At 37.8% G+C, this 27,871-nt stretch overlaps 1 protein-coding gene across 1 annotated transcript in view; it reads right to left on the reverse strand.

Annotated features, from left to right (window-relative positions):
* Window positions 1-27,871, reverse strand: part of commd10 (COMM domain containing 10) — a 69,500-nt gene that overhangs the window by 13,247 nt on the left and 28,382 nt on the right. The gene's annotated exons all lie outside the window — the stretch shown is intronic.

A 27,871-nucleotide genomic window follows, 5' to 3' on the forward strand; every position in this document is an offset into this window, starting at 1 on the left:
TGGTCAAAAAAATCATTTTTCAAAACCTCCCGTCCACACCAGACATTTACCAAACAATCCACCCAGCACCCGGTGTGTTCTTAATTACTCAAATTAGTGGGAGGGTCTAACAATTAACAACGTAATCTAAACAATTCCAAATATAAAAATGAATTACAAATTTTGATTCTAAATTAACTTAAATATATTCCAAAATGATATTGGTAGAAATTATAAACTACAAAACTTTAGCATAAATGGCCACAACACATTACATCATCTGTTCAGCTGCTGTGCATTAAAACATCAACATCATTCAATAAGAAATGAAAACATGCTTCCTCCCTGAAATGGTCAATTGCTGCTGCTAAACTTGAATGTTTTGTTCTTTTCAGGGTATTTACGATCACTTCTTTACTCCCTGCATTTGCGGCTGAAGTGAAGGGAACTGCAACTTCATGCAAGAACAGGTGCGGCTCATTTGCATCTGCTGGCTGCATGTATTTACCACAATCTGCAAGACTAATTTGTGATTGGTTGTGTCAACTTTTCCAGGGAAGTTTCGCCCACTTGAGCATCAAATTCATGTTTCACAATAATGTAAAAACATCATGTTTTTTCTGCACTTCTTTTTAATTTCATGCTGTATTTGTAGCAGGTTTTTATCAAGACTACTATTAGTAATATGGTTTAAAGAAGCTCAGAGTCTAACTCTTCTGTGTCAAAATAGGTTACTGCATAAAATATTGAGTGCTTTCAATACGATTTAAAAGGATTCCCCTCATAAAGATGCTAAGTTTCACCTCAGAAGAAATGTTGGGGTCATTAAATGGTTTACGTATCGTTTCGAATGATTTTGCTCTGAAGGTAATGGTTAATCTTACTTTTCTTTTATTAAAGTATTAATCTCAACCCCCAATCATTTCTGAATCTGTAACCTGCTACACAAAAACCTCAAAATGTACTCTAGCTGTGAACACGAATTATTTTTATCGTTGTTGCAAACTGTTGGTTTAAAAACTACAACTAATATTCAGATGCATTATGTCTCTGCTGTATTCTGCTACCTGAAAACCCTGATCAACATTTTGCGAGAGGGCTTAAAGCTCCAGAAGGGCTGAACAGAGTTTGAATTTGGATTGTTTTCTCAGTTCCCATAGTGTTTTCCACCCACTTAAGCAGTTTTTCACTCTAGTGTTGGTGAGTTTTTAATGCCTCCCAGACACATCATGGACTGTTCAGGGAGTAGACTGAAGAGATCAGAGTGAAACAGAGAACATTTTAAAAATATTAAACAGCAATTTTTCCCCAATGTAGAGTAAAACTAAACATATTAATCAAATACAAGAAGACACCTTGTTTTAAAGCATCTAGTGGCCTACCAGCATAGGAACCTTTTTTTTCTAAGAAATGACTGACTTCAACAGGTTTCAGAGTAAAGTCAAACTTCTGTCAGCATTTCTTTTTTATCCATTCTAGCTTTTATGTCTGGCAGGGTCAATTCAGTCGATGTTCAGCAAAGTAAGTGCAAAGTCCCTGAGCTGTAGAGGCAATTTACTCGATTCAGCAACAAATTGTTGCGGCTTAGTAAAAGCCATGAGAGAAACTGGGTCTTAGGGAGCAGAGATGCATTCGTCACCTTGTGTCTAAAAGCCTCCAACACCAAGAAAGTGACTTTTCAGAGATTGTACCATCTCCAAGGAGTGGAGAAAATGTAATTTCTGTAGATTTTTAATTAGAAATCTGGTGCTGAGTAAATTATGTAATGGTGCTTTAAGATCTTTGAAATTATGCTACTACAGCTAAAATAATCCATCCATTCATTGTCTACACCTCCCGATATGCTTTGCACATCTAAAAATTTAATATTTGTCCAGTTTTCTTTCAAAATAACTCCCACTCAGTCATAAAGGATGGTGAATGTCTGCGGATTAAAGTGAAGATTAAGGTGTTACCATCGAATTTAGGTCTGGATTTTCTTACCACACTGATCTATACCATTTCAATAGTTTAGCTGTGTGTTCCAACTTGTTGTCTTTCATTCAAGTCTTAAGTCTTTTGTTGCTTCCAACAAGGGTTCATCAAACATCCAGTAAAACCCAACTTCTCTGTCGTTACAGACAAACATCCTCACACAATAATGCTGCCACCGCCGGATTTCATTGTGGGTTTGGAGGGTTCGAGTTGATATAGAGTGTTTGTTTTGAACTAGAACTACAGATTCAACTGCTTCTGTCATTGTCTGTGTCGGTTGTGTTTCATCTTAAGTATTATTTTTCCACATCGTTTCTTGAATATATTTTCAGAGAGACTTTGTCGCATGTAGTGTCTTATCCATGTGTGTTTACATCAATCAGCCAAGGGACAAGCAGCTGGAAACTAGCCCTCGGCTATAATCTGGCATATTTACAGATACTTTGCATTTGTCTGTTAATATGCACTGTCCCTGTTTTAAATAAATACATTTGAAATATAAAATCTATTAGTTGTCCTGTCAATGAATTTCCTCTCCTGAGCTCAGGTCATGTGCAGCTCCCCCAGAATCACCCTTGTCTTCTTTGCTCTCTTTGTCTTGGTAGATTTTTGCTGTTTCCATTTTCAGTCGATGGATTAAACGGCACTCTGTGAGACGTTCAAAGCTCAGGATGATGTTTTATATTTAATCTCACCTGCTTAAAACTTCTCCTAACCCATTAGTGTTGTTCCTTGATCTTCATGATGCCTTTGGTTCACTAATGCATCATGAGGCCTTCACAGAAAACACAAGTGGACTTATTAGTTACTCTGAGAAGATTCATGACACACTTTCAAGATTTTTATTTGTAAAACCTTTTGAAAACTGAGCAAAATTATCCTCCCACTTCATGATTATGCATATATCGGTGTTAGTCTGTCACATAAAATCCTGATAAAACACATTTAAGTTTGCAGTTCAAACTTTTAAATCTAATTTGAAAAGATTAAAAATTAATGAATACTTTACAAGGTGCTGTAAATGCAATGCACTTCCAAAGCCAGTTTAATAATAATAATAATAATAATAATAATGGTCATAATGATTATTTTCCCCATAAAAGAGGAGAATAAAAAGTCAGAATAAGCTTCCACTGTGAGCCTATTTTATTTGAACTAAAACTGTACCATATTCTTACTTGTCTGATGTCGAAACACAACTAAACAACAATGCAACGTAATAAGCGGTTCAAAAATTATTCATGTTTAATCTTCCCATGACCCTTTTAGAGCAGAACCATACAAAAACCTAAATAATCATTGTGCACGGACGCTGAATGGGTTGGTGGCGTTAGGGGGGTGGTGGGTTGCATCATGTGTTTGGTATCCACTCCACAACGCCGCCTTGCAGCCATTGCACAGTGACGGACATGAAACCTCAAAATGTCAGCCATTCAGTCAAAGCCCGCTGTCTGCAGCAAATAAAGGCTGTCAAAGCCAAACACAAGAAGCTGTCAATCAGCTCTGGTGTTTAAGACACAAATGAGTATATAGAGACAAGTGTGCAGAAAAATGGGTCCAAAAAAACCAAAAAAGAAGCGGTCTTTACGGCTTACTAGTGTATATGAGAGAAAAATCCCTTTTGCATCAGTCTGAAACATTAGGAGCACACCATGCGTGTCACTCAGACGGATCAATTTCAGTGGTTCTGAGACGACACCTGGCATCCGACAGCCCGGAATATTCCATCAGTGGGTCTGATTCATCCCCTTTCTTCTCAAATGTTCCTCTGATGAGGCTTTCGTCCAATGTGAACTCGGAGAACAACGGGGAGGAAGCAGAAACGGAGAGGAGCGGATTGCATGCTGCTTCATCAGGGGAGACAGCGGGGACGCTGACAACAATCAAAAGCAAAAACAAGGTGGGCAAAACAATAAACAATCTGCAGCTTGTGTTTTGTTTTTGTGTGGAGAAAGGAGCAAGGAAGAGGAGGAGGAGGAGCTTTCATGTCCTGACGGGATGGATATGTGACAACACACCAGAATAAACAGCTAAAAATCAGTGATTCTCCCATGCAGGGGTTCAGATGAAGCAACACAAACAATAACTCTACACCGACGATCATAAATCACAAGCTTGCAGAGTTCACCACTTGAACTCAGCTTGTGTGGGACGCCCCCCTCCTGCTGCACGCATTGTTTCACAACTACTTCCCTCAGGCTGCAGGAGCGTCATCACTGGTCCTCATCCAGTCCTGGTCCGGTTTCTGTCCCTCCACCATCCCTTCTCTTTTTCTCCATCTCTGCAACATCCCCTCTACTCCTATCTCCCCCTTTGCATTAACCAATGGCTTCTTATAAGCAGCCCATCAGTGAGCTGTCCACCCGCGTCTCTGTTGTGGACTGACGTTTATTAAGAGTCGGCTTTTCGCTCCTCGCCCTTTCCTCTGCTTCTCTCTGCATCCCCTCATGAATACAGAGAACCAATTAGAGGCAGAACAAGACACACGTCTGTGAGCCGCAAGAGGCGAGGCCGCAAACACAAACACCGAAAATCGAGACGGCAGACAGGTGAAGAGACGCACAGCAAAAAAAGAGAGAGAGAGAAAGAGAGAGAGACGGACAGAGAGGAGGGAGGATTTAAGTAATTTTCACAAGATTTTCAGCCTCTGAAAAGGAAACAAATTGGGACACTGCCTGCAGTGCTAAATGGATGCTGTCAAAAATGAAGAAGACAGTGAATAAAAGACATCAATAACTTGTGGAATAAACATGCAGCACTTTTATTCATGTCATTAAAGCTTTGTGGGGATCCCACACGGTCGAATTGTGCAGCGAACTCTCATTCTGTAATCGCAAAGCTTGACATTTACCCCGAGCAGCAGGAAGACGCCCCTGTGGCTAAACAAATAACATCCACAGCGGTGAACCGAATAGGACGGCTGATATTTTGCCTTTTGGTTTTGCATGATGTCATCTATGTCCTCTCTCTAGTTAAAATGTGTGTGTGGCTCATTATTTTCTTGTATTGTAAATCCAAACTAGAATCATCCACATCCTGTGTTGTGGTTGAACACAATGGGACGTGGCTAGGCTTCCACCCTGAGCACACTGTTCCCACATCCCGTCTCTTGAGTCTTTGCATGCTACGGTGCAGCAATGGCATAAACATGAGGGGTTTGTTGATGATGAAGATGAGCGCCATCTGAGGAATCCATTCAAATGTAAATCACAGGGAGAAAACTGAAAAAAACAGGAAGATGCTAATGGACAAAAAACAAAAAAAACACCCTGTTTTAGAGTCGGATATAAAATCTGGAACAAACATTATTCCAGTCGGTTTCTTTATCTATATTTAGTCTTTTACAAACATCCCTTCACATCTGGGAATACTAATGTGTTCAAATAAGTCACGAGTATCTGAATGGTATATAGTCTCTGGCAGAAGAAGGCTAATCAATAGTAACTACAGCATTTAGTCACCTGGATGGGTGAAGGTAGAGAAATGTCCAAAGAAACTGTTGGGGTTTGGATGAAGTTCCCATTACTTCCAGTTACAAGATTTCATTTAAAGCTGTTGAAAAAAATAGCTCAAGGAACTCAAAACCTGTTAGGTTTTTGTAATAACCTGGCTCTTTATACTGAAAAGCTTTTTTGTTTTTATGGGAAATTATCTTTATTTTGGGAAAACAAAAGCAACAAAAAAAAACTCCTATTGATAAAATTCTATACAATATTGGGTTATTATCTATGACATGTAGATTTGAAAAAAAAAACATAGAGCAGAGTGGATTTTTGTTGAAATTTAGTTTTTTTCTTTGCTGTTCTGTCCTTTTACAGTAACACAGTGTAATAAGCAGATATTAGCTGGTTAATTAGTTGGAACATCTCCTCACTGAGAGTCTGCTTTAAGCTTACAAATTGTATAAAGTTGGGTTCATTTCTATTCTATGACTACAGAGGACCCCAGTTAGGGACCACAACCACCAGGGACTATTTGAAGTTATATCCACCTATTTTTAACAGTTCAACCACCAAATGTAACTACATGCATAATATGCACAATGGAAAACATCTCATCATTAAAGCTGACATCTATAGTCTTCCTCATTTCTGCTCTTGGGGATTCAGCCAATTGGCACAAAGAAAAATGAATACAGCTCCTGCACTAGCTGCATTGCAAACACCAACCAATAGCATGGCAAACAGCATTACGTCTGTAAATATTTCAGATCCCCAAGCTAAAGTTTCTTTCAAACCTGTTAGATATGCTTTGGAGAACATCCATAACCATGCACAGAAAGATCTGAAAAGGTGAATCCATGAATACTGAACAACGAATCTGGGGTTTATGATCAGACAAATTTGTCTTTTTTAAGCCAGTGAGGTGAATGAGGTGGAGCTATGCTAACAATATGCCACATTCATACAACTCCTACAAAGTGTTCAAGTCCTGTTGGAATCCACAGATATGTAAAACATGGAAAGCTGAACAGCATTACAACATAAAGAAAACTGGACAGATGTTTACACAGCCTACTTAATCAATTAACAGCAGCTAATTAATTAACAACAAGAGGACTGGTTCACTGAGCAGATGAGCTGGGAGAAGCAGAAAGAAGCTGCAAGCTGCACACCACATTATGACCCCCTTGATAATGTCTAAGGCTTACCAGTTGCATTAATGCAAATATTTCAATGCAATATCAAGAAAATCAACAGCTACAAATATGCCTGCAATAGGAAGTTAGTTTAGATTGTTTGGAGTGAGGTTCTGAAGTCATCAGCTTTAAATTCAAAGGTTAGCTGGTACAAACAAGCAGAATGACATAATCATAAACAAAAAAAATCAATATGCTTCAGTACTACATACAAACAAGGGATAAATGTGTTTATTATTTCTACAGAACCGTTTAATCTGCCTGTTCCACATCATTAGAAAGCAACAGAGATCAGTAGAAAAGAGCTGGCTGTGTTTGATGAGGCGAATATTCATGTTATTCATTACATCTGCTCATCTCAGGCCGTGACATGTCAAATTGTTGGCGATGAGAAAAATATGAAGACATTTTCACATCAAAGCCTGATGAAAGAAGGTAAAGAAAAGAGCAAGAGACAAAAAGCAACAACTCTGAATCTGAGTGGAGAGAGGAGCCTCTGCTTGGGGTCGTCTGTCAAGTAGTTGGGTTCAGTCATTAATGCAATAAAAACTAATAAAGAAACTCTCTGTGGTGTCCAACGCTGAGACCGGCTGTTTGCTGTGGATTGTCACGGCCTCATAAATAGCACACACAAAATCTAAAACATGCACACAACCGTCGCTTTCTTACAACGTCCACAGACAGATGAACGGAGCAGAAAGCCTCTAGGTGGGCAAGGGTGGGATTTTCACACGCCTCACTCCCCAAAGTGCATTCAGTACAGTGCAGAGCCGAGCAGGACGTAAACACAAAGGCTGGGATTGTCTGCACCCAGTGGGCGACTCACTGAAGCAGAGTGACAGGAACACACTGAAGCATGGACACTGATATACAAACAGGCTCCATGCAGACATGCCTCAACACACATATATTCACACATCAGTACAGTCCTGTTTCGGTGAAGCGGAGGCCTGCAGAGCCAAAGCTTTGTCCCTCCATGGCCCACGGTGAAGAAGAATAAACCAATTGACAGATTAGCTTTCTGGTTATTCTCTGTAACTTCCTCTCTAAGCCACCAATTATCTGAAGAGCTATTTCTGTAAGTCTTAAAAGATTAACTTCTAAGCATGGTAAACTCGTTCTTTAGCAAGAATAAAAGATATTTTAATGGTTTGTCCTATATGTACACTGTTTGACAACTTTAATGGTTCCACTTAAATATGTTTTCTTTCATTGAGGCATTTTAGTGGTTGGGCTATAAAATCAAGGACATGACAAACTTGATATGCAACAGAAATAAACATTTTATTGCCACTTATGCCCCCTAATAAAATATTGCAGGGCTTTTTATGTCATCAAGCATGGCAGTAATCCTAAACATGGGCATTTTTTTTCAGGATCTGTAGAGCTGTGCTGGAAGGGAAACAGCAGGGAGATGATAAAATACATTAACTTCATAGCAGATCAGTTAAATATTAACTGCTGTATTACTTAGATATTTCAGAACGCATCAACGCTGCAAAAGTATTCACAATCTTTGAAGTTTTTCACACTTTCTCATCTCAAAGCAATAAAGTTAATGTATTTTATTGGTGTGTTTGAAAGTAATGCCTAGTTGCTTGTTTATCGCAATAAATTACTATAAAATATATGTTTTGTTTGTTGAGTGACAAAATGCGACTGTCACTGTCAAACAGTCCTCATTTATAAAGTAATAATTACAAATAGTTCCAACTGGTGGAGCATTACAGCATAAATTTTTCTTAAGTAAATTAATATTTGAACTCCAAAGCTGCCAGCTAACCCCAGGTTGAGCATTTGAAAAAATCTTGCCATGGAAGATTAACACAAACTCACAGACATGTGTGTTTTGTGACTTCACTGAAGGGAACGGCTATCCCTGAATTCAATTAAAATATCTCTACGTGAGCCAAAGCTGTAACTTGTGGGTATAAAAGTGCAATGTGGATTTGACGCTAAAACAAACACAAGCAGACATTCATAAACAAGTGATGAGGCTCTGGGTTTTCACTGGAGTCGGTAAACATGTTCAGTGCCGTCATACTCGGCTGTAAAGTCTGAGATAAATCTGGTTTGCATTTTGCAGGGGGTGCACACTCGGGTTGCTTCAGAGGCAGCACCATGACATCTGCGCTACTCTGCGAGCCAACTGAGGATGACTGGGACAGCCGCATCACTACCGCATCCTTCAGTCAGGCCTCTCGCCGCTTAGCAGCCATGGCTTTAATTAAAAACACAGCGCAAATACATGCATGCACACAGGCATATTTTACAGGGTTAAACCCATGTGCGGTGCCTTCCCTCTTTGTGTGACAAATGTCTTAAATCCCCCTTCTTCCCATCTGAATCCCTCTCCTCTTAACTTCTTTCATTCAACCACAGGGAAGTCTTTTCCTCCATTCTCTGGAGAAATATGGCAGCTCCACATTCCTCCTTTCTTAATACTGTGGTCAGTGTTGAGTAAAAGAGTGTGCATCAGATCAGCTTTCCAGTACATTTGCAAGCTGCGATATGCTGTGGTTGCTCATTTTCTTGTGGTCTATGAGCATTTAAATCTAAGCTAATAGGTCAGGGGTAAGAGCTTGCCTTATTGATAGGAATGTTTTTCACTGGCTTGTATAAATAAGTACTTCTGCCTTATGACACAGATTAGTCATTTAGGCTTTGAACCTCTACAGGTTTTCCCTAATTATCTGACATTAGTTCACATTGGCTGAGGTTTGAATTGTGTATTTTTTTCCATAATTTTATGAAGAGGCTTAAAACCTTCCTGTTTGATGAAGCTCATCGTTAGTGTGGATTAGATTTTCCTGAGCTGTCACTACAGTTGCGTGCTAAAGCCCCAGGCTGTGTGAGAACTTACTAAAACTTTTCCTCGTACATTTTTTTCCCATTTATTTATTAATATTTGCAATTATTGCTGCCATTAATTTTGTATTTTCTGTTTCTTCTCTATTGTCAGAGCCAGTGATGGAGCAATTTCTCTCCTTAATCTGGTCTACTGTTTATTTACAAAAGTACTCCTAACTCAGTGAATCTAGTCATGTCCTTTCCTAAATTAATTCAATGAAAGAGTTTTTGCTCTCATTAACATTACATAACATCTTTATCTTTAAAGTATGCCTCTGTATTTGACTGTGTCTTTCCCAGGTACAGCCACTCAAAGAAATACTGCTTCCATTAACTGCACTGTTGAATTTTGTCTTCTCCATCAAAGGTAATCCAGACTTAGCACTTCTGTATTTAGCTGTCTTTTTCCTAAATGGGCATAGATACTACTGCCAGAAACTCTTCTCTTTATATTGTTTTTTTCTCCTAGAAAGTACCCCCGGCTCTTGCTGAGCTTGGTTCTGTTGGAGGTTTCTTCCATTTAAAATAGAGTTGGTCCGCTCCACTATCACCGCATGCTTGCCTTGGGTGGGAGATTGCTGCAAAGTGATGCGACTACATGCAATTGACTGGCCTTCCTTTGACAAGTAGCTGTTTATCAATTGATGAAGTGAAGCTGAATGTATTGTGCTGTAGATGGACTGACTGAATTCTATATAACTTTATATGAAATAGACCTCGCCTTGTTATAAAGTGACTTGAGTGAGTTTAATGAAAATCGGTGCTATTTACCGTATTTACTGGAATAAAAGTCATACTTTTTTATAGTTTGGCTGGTGCTGCAACCTATAGTTAGGTTTGGCTTATGTACTTTTTTTCTTCTTCATGATGCATTTATTGACTGTTGTGTTAGATATTAATTTAAACTGAACCAAGGATCAAACATTACCGTCTGCAGAAATGAAGAAAGCTAATCACAGGCTGAAAGTAAGCTGGGCGAGGCATGAGTTACGTCTTCACAGCCTTGTAGTCACCAAATAAAACTAAATAAAAATGACTTTGCACGCGGATCTTCTTTGTGTTACTGCTTCACGCAACAAATCGGCTCTCCATCATCCTGGATTTACACTACATACGTCTCCGCTTGTCTCTGCCAGTGAAGTGGAGCCGCTATGCACCAAACTAATTTAGAACACAGACATCTGTGTGTCAGAAACTGCCAGCAGACTTCCTAGCCATGGTTGACAGATTTTTTGAGTTAAAAAGAATGTATTTTAACGCAACATGCTACCGAATCATATCATCAATATTTTCAAGGTCCCCTTCATGTTTAATCATTTCTAAATAAATACGACTTGTAGTTCAGTGTTACTTATATTTGTTTTTTGTCTCGTATTCTTTGACTTATGAAACTTCCACTTCAGAGCGACTTATATCCCGACGTCGCCCAAAGCTCTGCCAACAGTAGCAAGTAGAACTGACAAATACCATGGCATAAACAAAACAGTCTGTAAATTTTTAAATAGGTGAATCTGGGGCACTCAATTCATTTTTAAAACACGGAGCGAAATGTTTCACATCAAGAAATCATCCCAAATGACTTTATATATGTTAGGGTTACTATGCGGAGCGTTTTAATGGGGTGCTCTGACACAAAACTATCACTTCAAAATTCACTGTTTGAGGCCTACTTCAAGACACTTGAATGACAGCTATACAGAGTAAACACATGAAGGGGGCTTTAAGAGTTTCAGATTAAATCTCTTCATGTAGGATGAGGAACAGGAAATATTTCCTGCATCAAATCAACCAACACACGTCTATTTGATTGATGTGCTTAGCTATAAAAAACTCTGACAGATTTTTAAACTTGAGCCCACCCTTAGAGACATAAAATGACAGAAGGTTTATGACATCTTTTCATCACCTGAAAAGAAATCCTCAGTGTTAAGCCCCTGTGGTGAATTTGTGTAATGTGAGGAACACAGCAAGATAATAAATAAACATAACTGTGACGTTGTTATGTCCCACTTATGTGTCATTTAACTTCAGTTCACTGCCTCAACTATTAAAAAAAATTACTTTCATTCCTTGCGTATCCACCGATGTATTGTACTCATTGATGCGGTTGAGCTTCCTCAAAAAGCTTTGCATTTACAAGAATCCACCTTAGATATAAATGTCAGCTTAACACCAGCTTAACATGATTTCATTCTCATCTTTCAGCATAAGGTGAAAGTCTTTGCTTGGTGCAGATAAGAGCCAATCTCCACCTGACATGCTTTTTAACGGTTGCTCAACAAAAAGCCTCAAAAGCGACAAGCTGGATGTAAAACACTCCAAATATAGAAGAAGAAGACAAAGACGAAACACGTAGGAGGTTTTTAAGGAGAGTCAAGAGATTGGAGCTTAAATGGGGAAAAGGAGGACAAAGACAAAAGCTGAAAATTTAAATTTTTGATTAAAGTAAGGGAGAGACGTTAATCCATTTCACAGTCTCCCACCACACCACCCTTCATATGTGGTCTGTGGGAGTGGCACGGGTTGGGCTGGCCTAGATACATCCTAAATGAATAAAGCTATAATATCCTTTGATACAGGTCTTTGAAACATGTTCAGCTTCAAGCAGCATCTTTTTCCTACTTTTAATCTGGTTTGGGTGTTTCTTTAAATCCAGCGGAGTATTATCCTCATCGGCAGGCGTTTAGGATAAAGGGGGATGTGACACCATTGATGGAATGCAATAATCTAGTGGAAAATAACGTTAAAAATCTCCCATAATTCAGGTTTTGAGTGTTCATTTTTAACTTGGCCGGGGATTATGAGCAGGAGATTCACCAGAGGGGGGTAAAAAAAGACTCCATAAACACAATGATGTTGATTAACGATAAAGCAGCTGGCTTGGGGGTATATCTAAGAGAGAAGTCTGATATTTGGCTCACACCGAGCTCTCCATCTCCAACGATCCCTCCTCAGTGGCCTATTAAGCATCCAGCATCTGAAAAAGGCCAGACCTCAAAGTGAGCGAAGCCTCTCCCCGTGCTCGTCATTACCATGTTTGTTTATCTGCAGCTCGCTCCCTCAGAGGAACACCCAGTCTTCTTAAGGAGGGAGAAGAAAGCTTCAAAAGTGGAAATAAGGCATACATTTGAGTCCACTCCCAGGACGGCACACCGTACCGAGCCATTTCCATAATGGCAGCCTAATAGGAGCAAGCCGGCTGTGAGAGAGAGGAGCACGTCGCCCTCATTAAGGCTCTCGCTCAGAAACAGATTAGCGCTTCATTAACATACAGAGAAGCAGAGGAAATTACTGCTCTCCATTTCACAGTCTGAAAGGCAGGCAAAGACCAAAGATGGAGATAAGTGCTATAAAGATGGACTCCATTCAGAAAAAATGATATCGGTATGAAATTTTATTTAAAGAGACATTGAATATGGAAGACCGTGTGACTTTTATCTTTGTCTGAGCCTCTGCTATGACTGTTCTCTGTCACTTATTGATGTTCTCCTACTCAATAAACCATTTGAAATCCCACTGACCAGATAGGCATCTGCCTGAGAAAGTTCCAGGGATGTCAGGATACAAAAATGTCAACCGTTGGGTTCTGCTTAGTATTGATCAGAAAAATCAAACCAATTACAGCGTGACAATAACTTCATGGTATTAATAAAGGCTGAACCAATACATAGAGGGTAATTCAACACACATTTAGAAAAAGCAAACTTAAAATTAGATGTCAAAATTTGAAACTTTAATGACATGAAAAAAACATGTGGTCAACAATGGGGTTTTTTAATGGTGCTAACAAACATGTGGTGAGGATTATAAACAATCTTGACCAAGCAAATGTATTCAGCAGCAGCCCTGTTCAGTGTCCAGGGATTTAGCTTTTTTTTTTATTTGGCGATCTTTTATTGGTTTATTACACAAAACTGTAAGCACTTTTTCCCAAAAACATGAGTCACATGATCAATAACCGGATGGCGGAATGTTTTTTATTGACTTATCGCATGATCAAAGTTATTCACATGTGATTTTAATTGTGAAAATCACATTAAATTGTGTTTCGTATTAAATGGAAGTTGCAAGATTGTGGGTTTTTTTTATATTGACAAAGTTTTGCACACATTTGTAATGGAAACGTAGCTTATTTCTGCTGAAGTTGTCAGATTCAGTCTGGGTCCACTGGTGCTAGTGATTACCTTTGTTAATATTAGCTACATTAGCTGCCCATTTCTTTTCTATTATGAATTGTCCCGGAGTCTAGTTTCTTATTAGACAAGAGTGGTTTAAATCTAATCCTAACATTGGACAATCTATTGAAGGTATTGAACCACACAGTGAGTGGAGATGTAGAATGACACCACAGTGCAAAGTATAATTCTTGCTCAATGCATAATAGTGGCCTTTGGCAAAGTACATAATATTATTGTTTTTAGAGGTCTTACTTTTCAAATAAAAATGCAGAAAAGAAATATTCACTTTGGAAAATCTATGCACAAAAAAAATTGTTCTACACAAAATGGAAATGACAAAATTAATTGCAAATTTCCATTCTTTAAGGTGTTTTTGTGCAAAGTTCAAATATTTTAATGAAGTCCCAAAGGGTAAAGTAAAGGTGAGGAAAAAAACCTTTGTAATTTGTAAGGACATCTTGAAATTTACACTTTAAGGTGTCGTGTGCAAACTCTTACATATTAATGAATTCCTCTCATGGTTTTTAAAAAATAAAGATGTTTCTTGGGAGGTAGAAAATGGTCTAAAGTTCTTATGCTTTAACAAACCAAAAACTATTTCTGAAAGTTATTTAATGGTAATTTGTGAAGGTCTGCTGATGTTAATTTAACCGGAAGAACTGGCTGACCATGTCATGGTAGAGACAGCTTCTGGGGATGTTTATAAACTAAATTAAAACAAACTTATAGACTTCAGTACCAATGTTAATACTTCTCACAACATATCTGACTCCTGGTAAAATGTTTCATTTTTAGGAAACACTGCCATGAATATCTGAATGTTTGCCAAGTAAAACTGACAATCTGGCCAATTAGGAAAAGACAGGGCTGAACGTTAGCATAGCTCTTAACTTAAAGAAAAATGTCCACAATACTTTAGAATATGGCAAAAGTTGAATTTGGTTGTTCGTTTCTAATTAGCAGAAGAAACTATGGGTATAAATCACTTGTTCTCCTTCTTCCTTGTCAACCAGCTTTTATTCAATAATTACCAGAAATTTCCCACCTCGACATTTAATGATGTGACGCTTTGCCATTTTTCCCCTCTGTCTAACTCCATGCTGCCAACACCTTGTCTTTCTTTTTAATGGACTCTCTGGGGGGATAGCCGATTATCTAAAGGTTGGAAGAGTTATCATTACCTCCACAGTATGAGCTGACTTTGGCCAGAAGGCAATCAAGCTAAAGAATGTGTTTTAGCCTAATGAGATGTTCTTTATTCCATATAGGAAAGAACATGTCAAAGACTCTGTGAACAAAAGACACATTAACCCTACAGGAGAGTCATTCTACTATGGAAAACCTCTGGCATCTCAGAGGTTTTCTGTCCTTTCTAACCGTACCTGATATCTCAAGCATGACATGAAAGAAAAATGGTGCATATGTTGTACAATAGGTTGACTGTAGCTTTACTGTGCATGATTAGTAAAGCTACATTCCTTGATCAAGGAATTGATAATTCCTTTATCAATTAAAACCATACATTGACAGTAACTGCAGAGTAACTTTAAAACATTTACATTGCATTACTTTAACAGCTGTACATCCTGCCATTTATCACAATTTAGTCTGCTTCTGCTGCTGGTGGTGTGATGTATTTGTCCTACTGCAGAGCAACCCTTAACCTGTGCAGAAACCTTTTTAAGAACCAGGGCCAAGTCAGAAAAAGTTAATCAAAATCTACCTAGAAAATGACCCAGGCAGTCCTAAGGCAACTGGATGTATTTTCTGATTTCTTGAGATATGTTTTACCTATCATGCAAAAAGTTTCTACAGGTCTGAACAAGGTAGGAAGGAACATGCTTACAGGTTGTAGTCAGGAAAACAACTAACTTCTGGTTTCTGCGTCTCTACTGAGACAGAGAGAGAAATGGTCTCATCAAAGCCTTTTTAAGATCTTTTAACTTGTAAAGCTTAAATATTTCCAGCATTTAGATTACAACAAATAAAACTGCCCAAGAATGTTGATTATTCAATTTGAAGTTGAAATTAAGTTTAAATTAAAGCAGAATTTTCCTGAGACTCATCTCGTCTGCTTTAATTATGAACTAGCGCAATTCATTTAAAATCCAATCTACCAACACATTTCCACTGACTTTATAATGGCAGTCTGTGGGTTTTACACCACACCGACAATAAAACAATCAGAGATTAATGCTGCGCCGGTGTAATTTCACCACGTTCTGTTCTCCACTGTGGATATCTGGATCACCAGATCACAGTGACACTCCAAGAAGAGGAGCACCTGCTCAATGTCAGGGGACATAATCTACATAAATGACTCAGTTTGGCAAACTTGCAGACATAGTAAACATACTAGATAAACAAAAAGGTTAAGTTCTGGAGGAAAAACTGTTAATGAACCCACAGTCAAAGCGCAGATTTAGACAAACATTGTTTAAATGCAAAAGCCTGTTTGCGTATGGTTTGAGATCACAGCATACACATCTTCTAATGTCCATGTCTTGCAGGATAATTGTCCATGTCACATAGCTCCAATCATCTCAAACTGGTTTGTTGAATGAATGAGTTCCCTGGATTCCAGTGACCTCCAAGATTTCAGTCCAATAAAGCATCTTAAGGATGCGGAGGAACAGGAGACACCATCAGAGATGTGCAGCTGGCATCTGACCAAAATCTGGGAAATGTATCTGTTGCTGAATCAACACCATGAAGGCCTGAGTCAGTACCAGAAAGTTGTACTTCATAAAGAAGTCATAGAGGGTATATTGAACCGCTGGTCCCGCTGACATTCCAGATTCTTAATAACAAGAAAGAGGAATCGTTCTCAAGTGCGAGTGAGACGGCCTTGCAGTGCAAATGTTATTGATGTTTGACATGTATCCCGAGGACTCTGTGGTCAACTCAAAACATTCTCATTTAATTGACTTTGGACAACGATAGCCCTGAGCTAGAGGAAAATGGACACTTTCAAAAAATATATTGATGCCGCTGTGGTTAGGAAAGACTGAACTATATAATCAGAGGACCAGAAGACAAATTTGAGGAGATTTGTAAACCTTTGACGGGTTTTTCTAAGTGCCAGCCGTGGTCTTAGAAAAACCCGGCTTCATATGTACAGTTCATATGTACGAATGGAACACAAGAATTGTGACTGGTTGCTCGTACAATTATGCTAAAATAAAATATTAAAACAAGTTTTAAAATTAACTTTCCACACCAAGTTAAACTCAGTTTCTGAGGCATTTCTGAAAAAACAAAAAGTGGCACAAAGATCCGACGTTTAGGGAAGATAAAAATGCAATATTGATACGGCTTTTTTTTTTCTTTTTTTTTCTCCCCCAGCAAAACAGCTGCTCTGTTTTGCTGTGTTGTTTACTGCTTTAAGAATTTAATTTTAAAAAATCCTCCACCGAATTTAATGCTTTACAAATCCAAAGTTTTGCTTTTTATAGTTTTTTAGTTAGTTACTTCAGACTTTTTTGCATTATGTTTCATGCATCCTTTTTTCCTTTGTCTGCTTATTTTTATACTTTATCCTCCAAGAGGCAACAGTGCTTTTATACCGACTCATAGCACTTTTAATAAAGTTGTCTGTTTGCATATATACCAGCTTAAATAAGTGTTAACCCTTTGGAGTCTTGGGTCTAAATGGCCGTTTTGGTCTAATTTTGAATTTACCCTTATATTTTCACCATAAAAAGTATTTACCTTACCTTGTTTGGTATCATTATTTTCAGAACATCCTAAACTTTGTGATTTTACAGTGTTTGTTTCATTTTGACAAAATTTATTATCACATTGGAGCAAAAAACACACACAGAAACATGACGTCATGCCCGCCACAGGGCGGGCGTCGACCTTAAAAGGTTAAACATATAATTTTACATTAGTATCAGTAGAATTAGCAAAGTTTTGGCATAAAACTTGAATTTGTCCTGATTTAATAATCTGTTGAGCAAATTATGAGGATTATTTTAACTCATAATTTCAAATTTTGCTTGTGGGTTTAATTATTTTCAAGCCATGCACTGCATCTTTAATCATTTCTAGTTTAATTCGCTAAAACCTCAAACAAGATCTGGATCATGAATCTAAAGTCATCAGCTAAAACCTGGGAGAGATGGTAGTAACTCTCACCAGCATCATTAAGCAGCACGACTCATTTTCAGCTTTCACTCAATTTAATGACTTACCCAAAGTCTCTCTAAACCACCTACATTACCTAGCTGCAGACTCACTGAATTAAATAATAAATGAAGCATGCATTCAGAACCACAGCTAGCAGTGAGAATGTTGAACTGCTGCACAATGAGCTCGGTCTGTGGTGTGAGCCTCATTCACAAGTGAAACAATCACCTTTATTGGTACATCTTAGCTGTCACAGTCAGACATGCGCTGGTGGCTGAGGTGAAAACACGAAATCACACCGACTTGATTGTGCAAAATCAAAGGAACAAATGAGCATTTTGGCTACAGACAGTAAACTCTTAGCTGTTATACAACCATTTCTTCAGACCGTAAAGGAGTTGACAAACAAACAACTATTGGGGTCTCTTTTGAGGGCTTTAAAACCTGATGATGTCAACACAGTTACAGAATACGACTCTCAAAATGTTAGCTGTTTATGTGGGTTTGACTACATATGTATTTATAGATGGAATCAAAATAATTTGATAAACTACTAATTGCAGTTATCCTTAGACTTGGATTATGGTTGTATGGAGAAAGTTCTGTACGAGTTTTACCACCTGCAGGAAGAAGGATTGTTGTTTGTTGCTAAGTAGTGACAGGGAGGTAAGTCTGCACGACGAGTAAAAAGATAAACAAAATGTATGTACTTAAATGCTCAATAAATATGTTTTGTATGATTTCAAGACTGCTTGTGCAAATAGAAGAAGTGCGAGGAGAGGCAGTGATGAGCTTAGACTCAAAGAATAATGCAGACAGATGGCACTTCAGAAATATAAACATCCACAAAAAGTGTGTCATCTGATGAGGGACTGATGAGTTTAATCACAAAGACTGCATTACACATTATACAGAGCCAGAATATCGATTTTTTTCTGGAGGCACATTAGATGTGATTCAGGGAATTTCCATCTGATTTTACATCTTTCAGATTAGTAGTGACTCTCTAATGAGACTTGCTTTGCCAATTTGCTTTGTTTTGGTTTCTTAATAGGAAAACGACTTGGTAAAATTTAAGCACAGATTATGTTTTGACTTGATTACAAACAATCCTGAACACAAAATCTTTTTAACAAGGGAAGTTATTGGATTGGGGCTTTTTTTGTCTTTATTTTTGCCAGAATAATGAAAAAAAAAGTATATTTATTTTCAACTTTTTAATTAAAATTATACAAATATAACTTTAGTGTAAGATGGAATTAAACTTAAATTTGCATGACTTGGATGAAATGGTTTTGGGGTATTCTTCCATAAATTATATAATGATGAATAATGACACTCTCCTTACCAAGAATACAATCAATCTTTCATATCGAAACAACAAATCACTTTTTAAAACTATTCACACAAGGATCTGTAATAAGGCACATCATAGTTGCAACAGTCCAGTTGCTCTAAATATTTTGCCACTCGGATTTTCAGCAATCTCTAAGACGAAATAAAGTAAATTCAAGTAATCATGATGTACTCTTATAAAACGACCAAAAGAGAATAGACAAAAAGCTTTACATTATCAAATGTCATACCAGAAAAATAGGAGTTTTACTTTTAATGTTTTCTTTGTAAATCGTAAGGTAAAGAGTAAACGTATTTCCAAAGGAAGTTACTCATGACAAGGTTTTCTAAAAAGAAAACGCCATCAAGTGTTTCTGATAAATAAATATTTTTCTATGTTGACTAAAGATATTGGGCAAGAGGAGTAATTAAAAAAAAGATGAAATCACCTGTAGGTGCGTAATAAAATATTGGATAGCTACAGCCGTAAATTGCATGAAAACTCTTACAGCTCAGTAGCAGAGTATCATCAGAGGTTTTGCACAAAGGTAAAATGTTATTCTCCTTACTTGACCCTTTTCACTCTTCTGCAGAGCTGACTTCTTCCAACTCAGTAACTTGGCTTTGTTCAGTCGTAGAAGAAAACTCCACTTGTGTTTTGTAACTGGAGCATGAAAAGTAAACAAAGCGTTAGTGAAAAAAAAGAGATAAAAAGATGGAAAGGAAGCATCAGGTTCCATGTGAATTCCACCACCATCTCAAGACTTTCACAACCAAATCAAAACACACCTCATATGTCTCTTCTTTATTGTCAACAGTTTTACCACCTCGCCCTTAGTCCCTGCTCCTTCATCTATCAACCCATGTTTTTATAACCTGAAACCTCTCTGAGACTCATGCACATCACAAAACCACTAACCCTTCACTCCAGCTACAGCTCCTTTTATCCACATGCTTGTAAAGTTGTATGCCTACAGTGCCCAGAAAAAATAAGAAAATAAATATTGAAATTTTTCACATTTTATCACACAAACACTAACTTTAAACCAACACCACAGTGCATAATTGTGAGAACTGTGTGACACCCCTAAATCACCTTCAGAAATTATCTAATTCCTAAATAGAGTCCATCTGTTTGCGATTTAATTTTGGCATTAATTTAGCTGTTCTACGAAGGCCTCAGAAATTTGTTAAAGAACATTAATGAAGGAACAGGATTGTGTTTTCTGATGATCTTTTAAACTAAAACCAAATATGACAGTAGGTAGACCAGAAATAAGACTGAGGGGATGTTAAAGCAGATTTCGCACATAAAACTATCTTCAAAGGGCAAAGTTCAATACATGAAAACATGGGTATGGCGTCACTATATTCCATACATGGCTGTCTACCTTAAATTACAGGACGAGTAAGGAGGAAATCAATCAGATGTGCAGCCGAGAGGTAACTCTAGAGGAGCTGTAAAGATTCATAACTCGGGTGGACATAACAACCATTGGTTCAGCAATGCACATATTTGGCCTTTGAAGAAAAGTGGCAAAACGCTGCATGCCCCCTGCATGCAGCATCATGCAGCGGGCATGCTTTACTTCAGCAGAAGCTAGATGGAAGATCTAACACAAGTCAATCCTGGAAGAAAACATGTTAGAGGTTGAAGAAAAGTTTAAAGAAAGGAGATAAGGTTCTCCTTCCAGTAGGACAACATTCAAACATGTTGCTTGACCTAACTCAAGCAACATTCAAGCTTGATTTAGGTCAAATCTAGCTGTGATTTGACCTAAATCATAGCTAGAATGCAATGATTTAGATCAAAGCATTATTCATTTGGAAGAATGACCTTGTCCAGATCTAGACCTAATTAAAGCCTTGAAAATTGATACTTACAGTTAGGGATGCATGATATTGGATTTTTGGTCGATATCTGATATGACGATGTACTTAAACTTATTTGGCCGATAACCGATACCGATACAGATTTTTTTTTTTCCTACACCTACTTACTAAAATTATATGGCTTTCTCTACTGTGGAGCTGAAATACTACATTATCTTTGTCTCTTTAGATTGCTACCAAATGCAAATGCTAAAAAAGGAGGCTGAAAATGATGTAACACTTTCAACTTGCATTATGTTTTATGTCAAATTTATTCTTAACATTTGCTCTCTCTAAGACGACAACAACACTTAAACAATGCAAATATGACATTGAGCTGTGCTGCAGGCATCACTATCACTGGTTTGTCATGAAAACAACTTTAATATCGGTGACTTATTTTGACGGAATATCCTATGTCCGATATTAAATTTTACAGCTAATATCGGCCGATACTGATACCATGCCGATAATATCATGAATCCATACTTACAGTCACTCTCCATCCAAACCGAGTGAGCTGATTTGCAAAGAAAAAAATGACAAAATATCTAGAAATTCAGAAGCCGGTAGAAATGTACCCTAAAAAGATTTGCTGCTTTAATTGCACAAAAAAGTGGTTCTAAAAATAATTGATGGAATGCACATGAAGGGCAAACATTTCAGATTTTTGTCTAAATAAAAATATATTGCCTTTTAGCAATTTTACAATTACACACTACTTTCAGTTAATTATTGAGTTAATATGCAAACTCATTAAAAATTAATTTTAATTTGTCTTTGAACTGTAGCAAACGTGCAAAAGTTCATTACTTCTGCAAAGCACAACAGAACTGCATACTAAACACTTTGAATCCTCTGGGTTTCCAACATCACACCACAGAGCTTCACAGCTGAGACGCAGCCCTGACAAAACTACTTTAGATCAAAAATACTTTATGCTAAATAAAACTCATGGAGCAAAGTTTGGGAAAGAAACAAAATCAAATCTTCTCAAGTCAATTGCTTTACTAAAAATGCAAAATCCTTTTCATCTCCAGGCGTACAGTGAAGTACTTTTAAACTGTTAGCCGTGTCTTCATTGCTAATGTAGTGCATTTCATCAAAACGAAAACCTTATTTGGAAGCTGACATCCAGGTTTTAAACTGTAAGAGAACCATATTTGCCAGTAACACTTAGCCCTGCCTTCAGACAGAATTAATGAAGTTTCAGACCACTGGCAAGAAAAGATCAAGTCATAAACAGGCTGTGTGTGCATGGGTGGGTGTGTGTTAGGGGAGGATGGTAACTGTTTCCCTGTGAGGACTTCTCCAATCTCTGCTGTGACTAAAAGGATTGTCAGGATTTTTTTAAACATAATGGCAGGGGAAAAAAACTACTTCTAAAATGAATCTGTGTCCTCGCCATCTCTCCTCCGGCATCCCTCCCTCTTCACCTTCTTGTCTTCCTCTTCTTCCCCACAGTTTGTTCATTTAACACTCCACCCCAGCATGTCTTTTTAAAGCCTTCAAAACCTGAGTGTCTTATCGAGGTTTTCCAGGTCTGCGGGCGAGGCTGAGAAGAAGCTACTCTCAACCGTTCTTTCTGCTATCTGCTCCTCGGCACAATGAGACTGACATGCAAACCCAAGCGAGCTCATTTACCGCTGGTTTACTGCATCTCAACAAAAGTCTACAGTCAGGACTTTGGCAAACAGCAAAATGTGCTTAATGGTCATAATTGTGAAAGAACTTCTGTTGACAGGAGTAAGACCAGTAAACAGAGACAGGTTAAATCTACATAATGCTGACACAAAATTTAGATAAGATGCAGAACTATCTAAACTTTATCCAGTCAGAAAAAAAAGTCCTGCATAAAAACCAACATCGTTTTTACCAAACATGAAGAATTAATGATACATTTTGGAGACCCGGAAATGAGCTACATGTTTCCCATTTCTCTTTCCAGTCAGCCCAGTGTCTTGTTTGTCGGAAAGAACCCTCCGACGCATAAAGAATGTGTTTGTTATTGCAGAGCGGTTAACCTAGAATATTTGATGAGTCATGTGATTAGAAAAATAGAAATGTTGAAAAACAATCGTGCAGTTCAGATTTACATAAGATCTAGAGAAAGACGAAACAAGGAAAAGGAGCGTCAGAGACCCAGAGAGCACGAGGCACGAAGAAACACGCAGACCGGTTTCATTCATTGTCCATTGTTCTGTCAGACTGTGCAGGTGTGAGTATTAGGCTGGCAACGCAAACCGCACCTGTTGTTTTGAACTGTCAAGCCAGACACATATAAACCCAGTGGAATTACTTATGTGCTTAATGAAAACATCTTGAGCCAAGCTGTGAGGGAGGTGAAGGGAGAGAGAGAGAGACGCTTTTATTAAATTACAAAATGCAATTAGGAGTTTTTTAGCACCAGGGCTTCTAGAGAGGCACAGACATGCGGGTCTCAATAGGTAAGTTTATTACAGTCAGTTGGATATATTACACCTCCCCCTGCGGGACTGCTTCTTTGGAAATGACCTGCTGTTTCCATAATAATTGGAAGGAATGTGCACTAGAAGGAAGCAGAACTTTTATCAAGCTAAACAGTGGAAACATTCACCATGTGCAAAACTCTTTATTGAGGATATTACTGCACCTCCAGAGAAGAAACTCTCTGGATACAGGACGAAAACCAAACATTTCTATGTACTATTTGTTTTTAAGCAAGCTGTGAACCATTTTCTGAATTCTAAACAGCAACCTGAGAGCCTTCCAACAAGAAAGGCATCCTAAATTTAAATAACTACAGACCTGCTGCCTGCGGTCATGAAATCCTTTGAGACACTGGTGGGGAAGCATTTGAAGGACATCACAGCGGCCCTGCTGGAACCCCATCCAACTCTCTCAAGGAGAAGTTGATGCAGTAAACTTGGAAATTAATCAACTTGGTTCACATCCTGAACCACAGGGACAAATGCCAGAATCAAATTGTCGCCCTACACCTGTCAGACCAACAGCAGTAGGTGGAACTGGGGTTCTTCCACACAAGAACTATCAGAACCAGCACCAACCAAAGAGTTTGTTCTCTCCCCACTCTTCTTATCTCTGAACACAAATAACTGCACCTCAGCAAAACTCCTTTCGTTTGCAAATGACAACACTGCCACTGGTCTGATCCAGTACAGTGATAGCAGCAGTGGATGGTCCACTGGTTCAGTCTCAGCAAACTGGCGCTAAACCCACTGAAGACTGTGGAGATCATGGTGGACTTCCCTCACGATCCTCAACAATGCTGCGTCTAATGTTGATCACTTTCCTCCACACTGATAAACACCTTACAGTCAGTGTCACAATTCCTCTCTTTTCTTTATATATAATAAAGAACTGGCTGCAAATCCATGTACATACCTGCTTCTTTGTCCTCATTTCTTTTCTCTACAGTTTATATATTTATACTTTATATCTACAAGCTGAGAGTTCTTAAAACCCAAAGTCATATTTCTTGCTTGTGCACACAATCTTGGCTAAAAATTAACACACAAGATACCACAACAGTAAAATAACTGAAGAAATTAATAAAAAAAGAAATCACAACATTTTAAGAGCCTGTAGATAATCACCACATATTTACTTATCTGGTAAACCGTTAAAGGCCATTTATATTGGTAAAACAGTGTAACAACATAAACCTAAAATGATAACAAATCAGATCTATTTTTATTCTAATTATCAATGATTACATAGGACACCTAAAATACTTTCATCCATTTAAGTGCTTTTATTTCTGGGCTTTTCAACTGGAAAATCTTTACAGACTTTTCCTGCTCAAAATGGCTTGTTGTATATTGATCATATATTCAACACTTAAATGGGATAAAATGTGTCACCTTTAAATGATAACATTTTTCACTTCTATAGTATTTTCCATTTTCCAGAGTGTATTCAAGATAGAATGTGCTACAAGATGCACCCAGGACAAGAAAATAATACCTTACCAATGTTGAAGCTTTGACACTGCCTCTGTTCAACTTTGTTTTTTGTATATTTTCACCTCAGCATTGTACATGATGTAAATTCCCAGCAGTTTTGTTCGCACACCCGCGTTCTTGACATGTGCAAGACATTGAGATGGAAAATAACCTACAGAATACACTTGCTTAAAATAGTTTGAAGGTATGGCTTTGCACAAATATGTGTATTTGTTAGAATATTACTTTCTGTGTGCCTGCACGAACATATATATTTCATAAGGCCTCTAAGCCTGCAAGATGTTGAGGTCGAATACGCCTACATAAACAAGTGTTTCCTGACATTTGAACTAGTCTTAAAACAATGAGGATTATTTCTCTACACCCACGACCATTGGTATGTTCTGACCTATCTGACAAGCTGTCAACTTTTGCATTATGCTTGCTGGTCGACAGCACAGCGACAAATGTTGTGAACATAAGAGTGGGAAAATAGCACAGATTTCTAGGCAGAAATGTCATACTGGAATTAATCTTTTTGCTTGGCAATTACCTGAAAGCCATTTGCAAAGAATCAAGCTGCGCTGGTATTAATACATCATAGGCAGACCCTGGCTGCCTCATTTGCACTGTCAAATGTCACAAATGGCAGTTCTTCACCATTCACATCAAACGTACAATGTTTATGCAACAAACTCTAAAGCAGCGCCAGGAGCTATCGCTCCTTTTAAAACAATAAATAGTTTGTATTTCACCCTGCGTCAGTTTTATTTGGCTCTCAAAAACACTTTATTCAGCCGAAAATGAATGCAACCTTCAAGATGCTGAACCACAACCAAGTCTCAGCTGGCAGCCACTTGGAGGCTTTTAAAAGGTTGCTTGAAGTGTGAGAATATATTCAGATTGCAGGAGGGAATTATGGATTTTCCACTGTGAGAGTGTTTTGTCCTACTCACTTTGTGGGGTCATAAATTGTTCATGCAGTTATAGTGTAAGATTTGACTCACTTCAGGGGGCAAAACATGGCCTGGCACACCGAGAATAAAGCGAGTATTGAACACATTAACATTTTTATCAAATATAATTCTAATGGGTCTACTGACAAACTGCACCAGATGTCAAGAGCCAATCTAAGCACCAAAAGCAGCATCTGAACAAATTAGTTCATGAATTATGGTATGTGATAAACGGTGGAATAACTTAAGGAATAAATATTGAACACGCTTACTTATTTTCATCATATACTTGAGAAAAATATTCTTCTTGTAATGCCACCTTAACATTTATTGAAGGTAAAGCAAAATGTTAGATCCACTGCTAAGGTGTGATTCAAACTTGAAGGGTTATTTTCTGAGCTCTCTAATCTTGGATTCACGTTGGGTGACTGACTGAGCCTTTCTAGTTGATTTATTCTCTTTTTTTTTTGACCAACTGAAGGTTTGCTAGGCTGTATGTTTGAGATCTTTGTCTTGCTGAAAAATACACCCTTGTTTCATTGTAAGATTCTTATCAAAAATGTCAAAAATGTAAATTTCTCCATTCTTCTTTCCTCGATTATGCAAAACTCCCCCCATCAACACAAGGTGAAAAAAAGGCCCTACACAATAATGTTTTTACCTACATCTTTGTTTTGCATTTGTTCTCAATAGCCCAATGACAAAAGTATTTCATACCAGCAGAAGAAATATATTCATATGTTATTTTATCCACATTAAATGGCTAAAATAATAGGTTTAGTTGGGACCATAGTAAATATTATTTTAATGGACTTGTCAGTTTCAAGAAATATAAAGTTGTGGGAAAGTGAAATCTGGTTGAATGTAATGGTTGTCCAACAGAGTATGCCTGTGCCTTCTTGGGGTTTGTGTGAGCCATCATTAGAGGAAGGTCAGTGGGTTACCAACAACACTGCTTCATAAATAATGTAAAACAATATGAGAATTAGACTTTGTAATCACATGTCTCCACTCTGGGTGGAGATTGTCGGCATGCATGTGTGCGCATCATTTACATGTGTGTTGATATTATCTCTAATTAGCTCCAAGAGAATAGCAGGGAGTTTTAAAGTACTGAATTAGTTATAAGAGAAGAGAGAAGAAGCAGCAAAGAGTCAGAATCCTTAGTTCATTTGAATTTGTGTGATTTTGTATTTGCATGTGTATCTATATAAAAAAAAGCAGTACAAAAACAGAGAAAAAAATCAAGCTAATGAGAAGGTGAAAATAGAATAAAGAAAATTGTGCATGCTCACTTCTTATAGTCTGCATGCACACAGCTCAACTAATTAGACTAATTTTGCTTAGGACCTTCTTCTGCCACCAAAGCAACTCCGTTCAGTCAGAACATGGACAAAAACATCTGGGAGTGTCTGTTAATTGGATATTAGCATTAAATCCTTGAGCCCCTGTGAATTGTGGGATGAGATCTCTGATCCCAGATGGCTTCAGGCTGGTTTCTGGGGACTTTGGAGGCAAGGTGAATATCTATTGTTCTTCAACCTGCTCTTCAAACCATTTCTAAGCTGTTTTTAAAAGACCAGCTGTTGTCTTTGAAGGGAGTAACTCTAAATACTGTTATTATGTGATGGGGGAGTGATTGTTTACATTGATGGCAAATATAGAACCAATCAAATGTCCAGCAAATTATTGTAACACAAAGTCACATATAATTGTGAAGTTAAATTAAACATACATATTATACAAATGTGGTTTTTTTTACATAAAACATTTGACAAGTTTGCCATACATTTATATTCAGCACCCTTTTTATTGACACAAATACATAAAACTTGTTGACTTCAGAAGCTACCTAATTGGAAAACAAAGTCCATCTGTTTAAAATAATCTAAGCATGAATATTACTGTTTTATTAATTTCTCTGGGAATTGTTAGAGAACACTGGTGAACAAACAGCATGATGAAGACCAAGTAACACTGCAGACAGACCAGGGATAAAGTTGTAGCGAAGTT

The sequence above is a fragment of the Xiphophorus maculatus genome, chromosome 12, assembly GCF_002775205.1.
Source record: "Xiphophorus maculatus strain JP 163 A chromosome 12, X_maculatus-5.0-male, whole genome shotgun sequence".
NCBI classification, from domain to species: Eukaryota; Metazoa; Chordata; class Actinopteri; order Cyprinodontiformes; family Poeciliidae; genus Xiphophorus; species Xiphophorus maculatus.